General features: G+C 42.2%; 1 protein-coding gene across 2 annotated transcripts in view; it reads left to right on the forward strand.

Moving 5' to 3' along the window:
• Positions 1 to 693: 693 nt before the first annotated feature.
• Positions 694 to 12,099, forward strand: part of CDH5 (cadherin 5) — a 33,743-nt gene continuing 22,337 nt past the window's right edge. Inside the window, exon 1 of one of the 2 annotated variants that reach the window (XM_082232301.1) lies at positions 694 to 853. The gene's annotated coding sequence lies outside the window, so the exon portion shown is untranslated. The remainder of the gene's footprint in view (positions 854 to 12,099) is intronic. The other variant, XM_082232302.1, reaches the window with a different exon arrangement.

Here is a 12,099-nt window from a genome sequence, read left to right on the forward strand (position 1 = left end):
ATGTGGCAACGGCCACCAACTTTGATGGCTCAAATAGAGGACTGGATAAATGAATGTAGGGTAAGGCTGTCAATGGCTATGTTCCACCTCCATTGTCAGAGGTTGTGTGCCTCTAAATACCAGTTGCCAGGATCACAAATGGGGAGAGGTCTGTTGCACTCAGGCCCTGCTTGTGGCCATCTGCTTGGCCATTGTGAGAACAGGATGCTGGACTAGATGGGCTTTTGGCCTGATCCAACAGGGCTCTTCTTATGTTGTTAAGGCAGCTTCCTTTGTTCCTCTCAGATTTCAAACCTTATACTCATGGTGCATCACTATAGAGAAATGCATTTTGGCTGCCGCATCTGCCAATGGACTGCAGTGTTTAAACTGACCCTTAGAATCAGCTTGCCAAGGAAAATTGAGGAAAACGCAGGCCTCTCTTTCAGGGGTTTAATAAAAGTCGGGTGTTACCATTCTTACATTGTACTGATGTTAGATGATGACAACGATCCTGAAGTCTTTCCCCCACCCCTCTCCTGTGGCCTGTCCCCTGCGCTGCCTCTTTTGCGACTAGCTGGCTGAAGGTAAGTTGAACCAGTAATGAGTCAAAAAAAGTTTTTATCTGGTTTCCTCCACTCCCTTCTCTCCCTGGCATTAGTAAGGCTTGGAACAATAACAGGATGCAGGATGGGAAAAAGGCGGACACCCAGCTGGGAAACCTTGGAGACTGTAAAGCTGAACACTCCCTGTATTGCTTAATGCAGTGAAATAACGGATTTCACTTAGTTCTTTATATCTACTCTACTTTATCCAACTGAGGCTTGGAGGCTGATTTCGGATTCTTCCTGATTTGGAATAAAGCCCAGCCCAGGTAAGAAACATGGTCTTTGGGGAGTGAGGAAAGAGAGAATTGTTCTTGGGATTTTTAAATCTGCTACTTAAAAGCAGCTTTGTCAAAGTTTGGTGGACTAAGGTTCCCTTTAAAACATTGTGGTGGAACTTTGGCCCTCCAGATGTTGCTGAAGTACAACTCTCATTGGACCCAACAGGCATGGCCAATGGCCAGGGATGGTGAGAACTGTCGTTCGGCAACATCCAGAGGATCAAAGGTTCCCCACACCTGCTTTAAAGCGTCCAATAGTCCAGGATGTACTTTTACAACAAGCTAGCTTTCTTGATCCTGCCATTGTACACCAACTGCATTGCTGAGGAGGACTACCTGGAGTTGCCATAACAATCTCAGGTGGCAAAGCGGAGGATTTGTGTTTTTGAGAAAGGGTGTTCAGGTCAGGTCACCAAGAACCCAAGCCGCTGCCAATAAAAGTTTAACAAGGAAATTGAGGGGTGGGGGAGAGAAAGATGTTCAGTTATCCAGTGTGTACCTGGAGAGCCTTAATGCAAACGTTTCTGTTTGAGAGACAGGAAAGCTTTCCCCAAAGAATGCTAGGAACCATAGTTTGCTAAGCATGCTGGGAACTGTTTTGTGAGGGGATTAGCTGTCTCCTCACAAACCTCAGCAGCCAGGGAACTGCAGGTGGTATAGGCATGCTTCAAATGTATCCTGTGTGTGTGACCTTAGAACTAAAATATGCCTTAAATTTTGTCATGTGGATCGGCACCATGTAGCTGATTTATGTTAAATGAAATAGCCTGAGTTAGACTGGGCCCATAATATAAAGAATGAGGGATGGTGAGTGGACTGGGACCACAGAGCAACAAAGACTTAAAACAACCCTTCCCTCATATCATGGTCCTGATCCAGCTCAGGGGAAACAATACCAGCTATTTATTTAACAAAAATCATCCACATAACACCAAACCATGTGTAGTATTCAATTAAGGTTTACTCAAAGTAAGCCTATTGTAATTGATGGGACAAACCTAGTCGTGTCTGTTCATTTCACTGGGTCTGCTATGAGTAATACATATTTCTGTACCGCCCTATGTAAAAAACATAATGTATACGTTGACACTTGTCTACTGTAAAAGTGTCAGATTTTCTTTCTAACAAATACTCTGCTAATATGTGAAAACACGGGCTGTAGCTTATTGCTGAACATATGTAGATGAATCAGAAATAAGACTTACAGAGTCAGATACATATGTGTATATATTGGCTGTTCTATCAAAAATTGATAAAAAGGCCTTGAAAGCTTGCTTTGATATCTTACTGGTTTGGGACAATAAACTGAGGCGCAAGCCAGGCAAGATGGAATTGCTCTTAACAGATGTTTCATCTGCCCAAGTGAGTGCTGTTCAGCCTTTTCTGGTGCAGGCTTCACTCTCCCTAAAGCAGGGGTGTTGAACTGAGTCTGGCTAGTAAACCAGACCTTGACCTCTCGCAAGCCTTGTTGGTCACTTTGAAAGGTGGGCAGGGTTGTCAAACTGGTCAGTCACTTGACATCACCACGATGCCAGGTGAAACTTTTTAAACTTGTTTTCATTTGAAATCAAGTCAAAAGGGCAAAGTCTCAGGGGGTTTCAGGTTCTGCCAAGCAGCTGATGCGTGACACCTGCAAGCCCTGCTTTAATCCATCAGGGAGTCATGTCTTTAACTGCCTCATATCTGACAAAATATATGATGTCAGGATAGGTAGGCATAGTTTGGGGAAAATGGTCTTTAGAAGGCTTAGACTTAGACTTGCAGGACAGAGGTGCCCAGCCACCACACTTAAGGTTCAGAAAGGATAGGGAAGAGATTTGGTTCAGACCTCCTGAAATATGAGAATGAAATATACAGCTAGTCTTCAACATCAGTTCTTCTCCAGAATTTTGCAATGTAGTTTTCCTATCCCCAGAAAATATGTACAAAGATGCATATAATAGAAGAAAATGTGCATGGAGCACATATATATGTTATAATAATATACAAAATTGCATTGTATTAGGGGAAATTGCACAAAAATGTGAATATTAGACAAAACAGCCTACAAAATATGTGTGTGTTAGGATGTTAGTATAATGCCTTATAGAGCAGTTGTAATGACGACTAAGAAAATGCATAAAAAATACTTAGAGCACTGCAAAGAGCTATGCAGTCTTTTCTCTATTGTTAAATACATATATTTTAAAAACTGATATATGTTTGGAGAAAAGGGTTCTGATTTGTTTTTAGTTCTCAGATGAGCAATTCACTTTGTCAGGTTTTGGGAAACGAGAACACACATCAGCCCAGAATAACTGGTTAGTTTCACGTATGCAAAGTCCCAAGTTGTTTTCGGCTTCAAACATTCATCTGAAGATTATAGCAAAAACTGTACAGATTCAAGTATGAAGCTTAATTTATGTAGGAGCAGGAAGATGCATGTATGCATTGAATAGGGTTGCCAGCTGTTCAGACCCCAAGATGCAAAGGGGCAAAGAGCTTGTGAGCAGAGAGGTGGAACCTGGCAGATCAAGGGGCCCCTTGTGGAATGGGGCAAAGTGGGGGTTCTGTGGGGGCAAATGACTGCATGTGGAAGGTCAAGGCAAGATCTTCACCATGCCCGGGGTCATGAGGGTGGGGCCTGATGGGGTGGAGGAAGAGGGAAAAGCAAATGGCAAACATTCTCAAACTTAGCAGAAAATAGCAGTCTTGACTCAGAACCTTCACCCTGAGATTTTACTCCATACCCTGGAGAGCCCAAAGGTCAGACTACACACTCTGGTCCCTTCCAGATGACCTGTTTATTGAACCTCCTTCCTGATTTGTTTACAGAGAGATCATTGGCTACTTAATGAGCATTTGCTCTCATTTGTTTAACATTTGTTCACCATAGCGTCAGAGCAAGTGTTATCCTGCACTTTCTGAGGCATTTTCCTATAGCTTTCCTTATGACAAAAAGTTTATGGGGGGTGGGTTGTGGGGGCTGTTTCACAGAGCTGCCAGTCAGTTTTAATTGCACAATTTGAATTAGCTGGTACGTGATCAAAAGCCACCCCAAAGGAGTGATGGCATGGAAATGCCTTGTGTGCCAAGAGACCTGGATTCAAATCCTCACGCAGCCATGAAGCTCCTGGGTGACCTTGAAGTGGTCATCCTATCTCTCTCTCAGCCCGGTTTGTCCTGAGGATAAAGCGCGGAAGACCTTGTACACCACCTTGAGCTCTTTGGAGGAAAGTTGGGGTTCCATAAATAAAATAACAGAAGAGATCAAGGAGTAAACTTTCACTTAAACAGTTAACAGTTTGCAAAGAGCTTTGCCAAGCTGAAAAGACTTGCCTCATATCCTGCTTTTGTTGAAGCAAAATGGAGTAATTGAAAACAGGATATATGTAAAGGGATTTGTATAGTCTTTTTAACCTTTGGAGGCATTTTTGATGGATTGCCTTTGCCAAGTTGAATTGTATGAACATCAGATACTATTTAAAGAGAAATCCCTCTCTTTCTTCTCTTCTCAAGAAAACAGAAATCACATGGCTTCCTAGCAGAGTGGTAATTGGCATTTGAGTGCCCTTCTTCAACAACAGAGGGAGGAGATGTTATTTGGGTGTTTGTTTGCATTTGTTAATTTATGCTAGATGGGGGGGAAGCAGGAGCAGGTTGACTTTCTTGCAGAACAACAAACTTGACTGCAAAGTGCAGGAAAATCTACAAACATTCCCCTTCCTTTTAGGGTACCCACATGTTCTACTTCAGTTGTCTATTTGAAAGTGTTGCCTGTTTGAATTGCTCGAAGTCCAGTCCAGCACCAGTTTAAAGAAGGAAGAGTAAGTTGCTAAGTTGCTCACCAACAATTAGCACCTGGATAGCAAACAGGGGTCACCTGACCGCAGACTTCCACACTGTGGCAAGAGGTATTCATAAATGACTTGATGGGTGGGGCAGAGCTGCTATGGCAGCTTTCCAGCATGTGGGTGGCTTGTGCCTCCCAGGAGAAGGAGGGGTGAGGTGATGGGGAGTCGGGCGTTGTGCAAGCGCACCAGCAGGAGTGCCAGATTGCATTTTACACCATGCTGACCTCTCCACCCACTCAGTAAGCAACAGTAACCCACCTGCTGGGAAGCTAGCATAGTGGCTCTGCCTCATCTAGTGAGCAGCTTTTGAAGGCACTGTTTTGAATGACAGTAATTATTTTTTCCATTTCTAACTCTCCATATGCATTGGCATATGCAAATTGTATGTAGACCTGTATACTGATTTGTCCTCTTTTTTTGATGGTGCATAAGTAGCCATCCTTGAGCCATCCTTGAGTGATAGCGGTGATAGCGGTGGGGGGGTAGGTTATTGCAATCGATTTGGCTGGGTGTACATGAATAATGGGTGTGAACCACACACACACACACACACACACACACATTCCTTTTCAAGCTAGGCATAGTCTGAAAGAACATGAAATAGCTGAACCTAAGCAAGTTTGAATTTGGTTAGTACCTGGATGTACAACTGCTTGTTATGTGCCCTGAGTTTGCTGCCTTGAGTCCCCTAATGAACAAACTGCACAAAACATTGCAACCAAAACAGATAACCATGGTCAGATTTTGGGACAAGCATTCATGCTTTAGTAACCCCCAAAATGGACTTCTTCCATTCACTCTACATGAAGCAGTCCTCTATAAGCATTCCAGAAACTTCGCTTGGAATAAAATGCCACATCAGACTTCTCACTGGGTGGAGTATTTCACTCCAGTATCATTCAACCTGTCTTTGCAACATAAGCACTTAAAGCATAAGAAAAAGGAGCATGTGGCCCTCCAGAAGTTGTTGGTCTGTGGTCAGGGATTAGGGGGATTGTAATCAAGCAATCTCCAGAGGGCCACAGGTTCCCCACCCCGGAAAGGAGAACAGTCCTGCTGGATCAGACCCAGGCCTATCCAGTCCAGCATTCTGTTCTCACAGTAGTCCACCAGATGCATACAGGAAGATAACTTCTGACAAGGAGTAGGAACCGCATCAAAGAAAAAAGGAGGGCGTATCCAGCATTTTTCTCCACCTCATTTTCTGACTTCCTCTATGCTTATCTGTACACAAACAGAGTAATGTGAAAGCCTCCTTATCGCTTGGTGGTGCAAGGAAGTTCCACCAGTTACCCTGGTGCTCCACGGGAGATCATCAGTGCTCCTAAGAAACTATCTTATATTGAGTTGAAGCATCTAGCTCAGTATTGACTACAGGCAGTGCTCTCAAGGGAGCACCCCCAACCCTACCTAGAGATGCTGGGGATTGAATTTGGGGCCTTCTACACCCAAAGCAAATGCCATACCACTGACAATGAGATCTTCCCACTTTTTTCCTGTTGAGGTTGGGGGGAGTCCTAGAGCTATGAGCTCCTGAAATCTGACCTTCCCTCCTCATACACCACTGCCTGCTAGATTAGACTAGAGGCCTATCTAGTCCAGTGTTCTGCTCTCATAACCACCAATGGGAAGCTGGCAAGCAGGACATAAGAACATAAGCGGAGCCCTGCTGGATGAATCTGCCAGTTTTAGTTCTCTTAGTTTAATATCCACATGAAAATTTTCCAGCATTTTAGTGCATGATAAACTCATGCTGGTGTGTAGATTTCACTAATATGCATGTTTCTACTAGCAGTTTCCCCTAATTTCATGCATTTTGCATGTTATTATTTCTATTTCCTCTAATATATTCATTTTTGTACACATCATTTGGCTCAAGAAGCAATCACAAAATTCAGAGAAGGGCAAATTTTGAAGGATCCCTGCATTTCAGTTCACATATTGTTTTGAGAAATGTGAATTTAGTAGCTTCTCGCTAAAATTAGAACAAACCTGAATTCCCTGCCTGATCCCTACCCAAGCTACATTAATCCATTGTCTTTGTCTTGCCAGGGATAGAATAGCGTGACCTTTAGGTCTCCCATAGTATCCATTGAAATCACTGGAGTTTCCATTCTTCTGCCATCCTCTGCCCATTCCTCACTTCCCAGTCAGCTAATAGAAACCTTCTGATAGCACAGAGCTGGACACGTCCACAGAACACATCCACAGAGTCAGGGTCACAGTTTCTCATTCTTCAAATTTTAAACTCAGTTCTCCACAGTTCTACAGCAATTTGAGAGTTATTGTTATTTTTTAATCCTCATGAAAACTCGCCGGTAGTTTGGTGTGTATTTCTCCTTATAAACACATTTTTGTATGCAGTTTCCCAGTATACTCATCTTTGCAAGCAAATTCCTCTAATGTAATGCATTTTTTATGTTATCTTCATGGATATATTCATTTTTATGCATGCTTCCCCCTAATATATGCAGTTTCAAAAACATTGGTTGGTTGGACAAGTGTATCACAAAATTCAGGTAAATGCAAATTTTGAAGGATGACTACATTTCAGTCCGTGTATTGTTTCAGAAAGTGTGGATATGATAAATTCACCTCTAAATGTGAACTGAACCCAATTTCTTCCCCATCCCTACTCCTGAAGAACCTTCGTGAATGGTGAGATGTGGTCGTTACAGACTAACAATTTGCTTTCAAAAGATCGATTTTGTAGAACTATTTTACAAAGCCACTCCAGCTGTGAACTTTCTTCCTGGCACTCAGCACACTTTTTGCTGTACTCAGAGCTCTTGGGTGCCAAAAAGAACTCAAAGTGGGTGGAGATGCAAAACAATGTGATCTCATGAACAGCAAGAGGCTTGCAAATTGTTGGCTGTTGCCCTCTGTCACCTCTGTGCCAAACTGTAAATGTTGTATCTTTTTCTAGCTCGCTCCCAACAACATCATCCAGGCCAAGAAATCCTAATAAGCACAGGTTCTATTAAGGATCTGAATGTGAAAAGTGTTCCCTGCTGAAATAAGTAAAACTAAAAGCAACTGTGTGATCATAGAAGTAATTAAAGCTATGAGGCAACTCATAGCTAGTTTACAACATGGTATGGACATTTCCTTTGCTAGGTCATATTTATGTACTCATGAAGCAACGTGGGTACAACAGGACCACACATTTAGATCCATCTCTGAGATCATGCAACCCTTCCCAGCTTCAAACACAAGGATAGGCTAGGGTGAATCTGGACCTCAAAAACACATTGAAGGTTTAACAGTAAAAATACTTTCCTCGTTCTATCTGTTAGCAAAGTCACTTAATTAACACATACAGTCCACAGAGAAAATACCTGCTATCATATTACTGAGCAAAACTGGACAAAAACAGAGTATAATTTGAGGAGGAAAGAACAGAGAGGTATTGTCTTTCTTTCTTCAGGCCTTGCAGAGAAATTTAATTCAGTTCACATTATAAGCAGAATTTATCACATTTGCACTTTCCTAAATACTATGAGAAGTGAATCATAGGCTTCCATTGAAATTTGCACTTATTCAAACTTTGTAATGCAATTCTCCAACCAACCAGTGTTTACAAAAATGTATATATTAGGTAAAAGTAGGCATAAAAATGAGTATGTTGATGAAAATGACATACATTACATTTGGAGAACTTGCTTGCAAAAATGTGTACATTATTCAAAACTGCATACAAAATGTATTTATTAGGAGAAATTTGCACTAAAATGCTGAATAATTTTTATGAGGATATTTTAAAAGAAAATGTGTAAATTGCTGCAGAAATGCAGAGAACCAAATTTAAGGTTGGAAAAATGAGAAACAAGTCGAATCAAAACTGCCAATTCCTTCCATCTCAATTCCTTAGGTTCATGGTTCAATGAAAACATAAGAACCCTCTTTAATTAGGCCAAAGGCTCATCTAGCTCAGTATCCTCTTCTCATAGTGGCCCACCAGAACTTTGATCAAGACAGTATTCCATTTTCAGATTGTAAGCTCTGTTTTATTTGGGGTGCAGGGGAAGAGAGCTAACCAAAAGGAAACTAAGACGCCTTGAACTTTTTTGACATGTTGTGATAATTGCAAAACTGCTTAGTGCAGCATTTTATGGAATGAACTAAGATGACCATTTCTGCTGTTGCTTCAAAGTCCAAAGGCACTAATACTCATCTGGTGGGTATAATTCTCTAGCAGAAGCAACAGGATAAGGTATCGCCATTTCTCATTTTAAATGCCCTTATTTCCTATTTTACCTGGTTTAAAATAGACCTTGCATGAATGTTGTATGCACTCCTAAAGTGCCTATATCAAGAATGACCCTTTTTGGTCAAAGGTAGAAATAATTACCTCTAGTAATTTTTAAATAACTAGAGGTTCTATTAATGCACACAGAGAGCTAGATGATGTTTTCTTCGTAACTTTTGATGGTCCATAATTATGAGCTAATCAGACATGCCTGATGTGGAAGGTGGAGAGAAATAATGTGGCAGTAATAAGAACTTGGTAACTGGAGACTGAAATCAAAATAGTCACTGTTGTAACACTCGAAGGCGTGATACAGAATCTTCTTTCCAGGGTTGCCTCTAGACTTTCATTATTTTGCACTGGAGCTTAGTTTTGAGCACTTAAAGTGGAGTGTTCGGTCATCCTGGGGCAACAGTTCTACTTTTAAAAAAGGACTTTTGCAGTTAGGAAAGTGACAGAAATGTGCTGAACAGTGGGTGATGAACAATTGATTGTGCTACAGCCTGTATAGTGAATGTAGAGAGAGGTTGATTCTCCCTCTAATAAGAATTCTTCATGGAAGATCTCCTGAAGATCTCCTGTTTTGCTTATGGGATGTTTCCTCTAGATCACTGAGTAGTTGCAATAAATAAATAAATTCTGACTTCAGTGAGGATCAGGAGAAATTTTCTGCTGGCTGCTTGAGAGAGAGGAAGAGGAAAAAATGGAGGCTGTAAATGCATCTGCTTTTAATTGCTTTAACTAGTCATATTTTTCATTTGTGCATCTAATTTTATTGATCTGTGACTGCTGTAAACAATTCATTCAGTTAATGAGAAGACTGTAAGCACCATGCAAGCAAATCAGGATGACTGCTCATTGTCATATAACGTTGCAGCAAACAAATCATAATGAGCGCTCAATAAAGACCGGATATAGTACAACTTCTGTTTAAGCCTTGGGCAAGCAAATCAGGATGAATGCTTGATTAACAGGTTGCCTAGTGAAGCTCTGATAAAGGTTGGATATGTCACTCTCTGTGGTAAAGGACCACAGATCAAGGGCTTCTCAATAGTCCATTTTTTTACTTGAGATGTGGCTTGGAATTCTCACCACCGACCAAAGTGGAATGCTTGTAGAGAGATGCAAGTGTCTGTGTGTATTGTTCGGTTTCCTTGAAATGAGGGACAGCAAAGACTGTGGTGTCTTTAGGATATATGGTTTATTTGCACATATTTACAGCCTGAGTGCTCACAGATCAGGTCCTCCCTTTAAGAGGGCTCGTGTTGTGGTGAGACCTGGCAACCAAACCCTGTGTTGTGGGTGGGTTTGATTGAATAGCCACAACACCCAATTGGTAGGTCCCTTGATGCTGGGTTTAATCAGGCCAATGGGACGCAAGCTAAATGGATCAAGGGACCTATATATAACTATGCATGTGACCCAGAGCTTCCTCTTTCGGTGCATGCATCGGAACACCCGTCCACCTCTCCCTATATTTAGGACTGTGCGCTTGACCTTGCTATGCCATCATGTGTTGTCTGTTGTTGGGACAGGGGCACGGCAGTAATTTTCCCCACTTGGCTGATTGGCTGGTGCCATTTGGGTTTCGCCTGCCGCGTAGCAAATCGTCACAACTTGTAAGGTTGCAGATAGGCTCTGGTTCAGGTGATAGGGATGGGGAAATGCTCTCGCCATCCCTATGTGAAGGGTATTCCGTTAAAGGAATCCAGGGACTCAATGGTTTGGTCAACCCTTTGAGGGGGTTGTACCTGTGCCTGAGTCCAGGGGGCATTTGGGTGGCGGAGATAGCCTGTTCTCAGCCTTCCGCTTATCCAGGTGTTCACCATAGCCTGACCTATGCTGGTGCCCTGGGTCAGCACTACCTGCAATGGTGCAGGGAGCTAGTCGAACCAGAGCCTATGCAACCACTCACTTGCTGTAATCAATAAAGTTGTGGCCTAAATTCTGCCAAAAAACTGAACTAAAATTTGAGTCTTGTCTGAATTTATTTAAGGGGAAGGTTTAAAGGTCTCAACATGCAACATTAACACCCCAAGAAGTTTTTCCTTCTCCCATAGCCACAGCCTTGGATCCCAGGAGAAATCAGGCATGACTCTGTCTCTCAGCTGCTTCTAGCCTCTAGCTTGCACACACCTTAGCTGGGACTTTTGTCTTTCTAACTACAAGCCAGCTGGGGGAGTGAGGTACTCTTTTCCCTTGTGTCATAGAGACACTTCCTTTGCCATCTTAATGGCCCGTACTTAGACCATTACCTCACCAGGAAGCTGGCCTGCCTATTTCAGCAATTGAATCCTTGTTGGATCCAGGAATTAGAAGGGACTCAGGCGTATAGCCTAACTACTCCCCACACAACACTAATACAATAAGGTAGTTGCTCAGGTTTATAGTAAAACCAAGGCCAGTCATTGCACTAGCTCTAGCTTCTGAAGCGCCTTCAATGGCAACTTCTTGTAAAGCACATGATAAGAGTCAATCTTTGAGATCACCTGATCATGAATGAAAGCTCTACCAGATCCCTGGCATCGTGAATGAAGGAGGGGACTGAGGAAAGTTGCATGTATAAAAGCTGATAGAAGACTTTGGTTGGGAGAGAGGATACAGATGAGGTGAAGAAGTGTAGTAAGAGTTTCTTTGCTCCTTGGCATGGTGTTCCAGAAAATTTGCTTACCACAGCAATTTCCTAGTCAGTTGATGGCCTTCTGGATACATACAGTATATCCCAAATGTCCTGTTATATGTTTATGTCTGAACCCTCATACATGCCCAGCTTGCATGAGAACACTAACATACCCTTTTTGATGAGAAACAGAGTGTTGTATGTGGAGACAAAGGTGCATTGTTCTAAAAGTGTGAGTGTTCCAACCCTTATACCCAAAAAAAGAACTTTCCACAGCAAGAACTAACAAAAGAATTATTACAAGGAAAAGAGAGTAGGCGTACTACAGAGACAGTAAACCATGTGAGATAAACATAGACATATACACCATAGCAGCATTTTACTGTAGCTACATTCCTAGCACTCCCGCTTAAGGATAAAAGACCTTAGGATCCTAAGAAGCATAAGCATAGAGAATCAACATGGCATGTGTTATGGGACTCATGAAAAATAGGGATAGAGGCAAGATTATACCTTATCTAGGAGGCTCTGG

Source organism: Podarcis vaucheri (assembly GCF_965113315.1).
Source record: "Podarcis vaucheri genome assembly, chromosome: 7".
Classification (NCBI taxonomy): Eukaryota; Metazoa; Chordata; class Lepidosauria; order Squamata; family Lacertidae; genus Podarcis; species Podarcis vaucheri.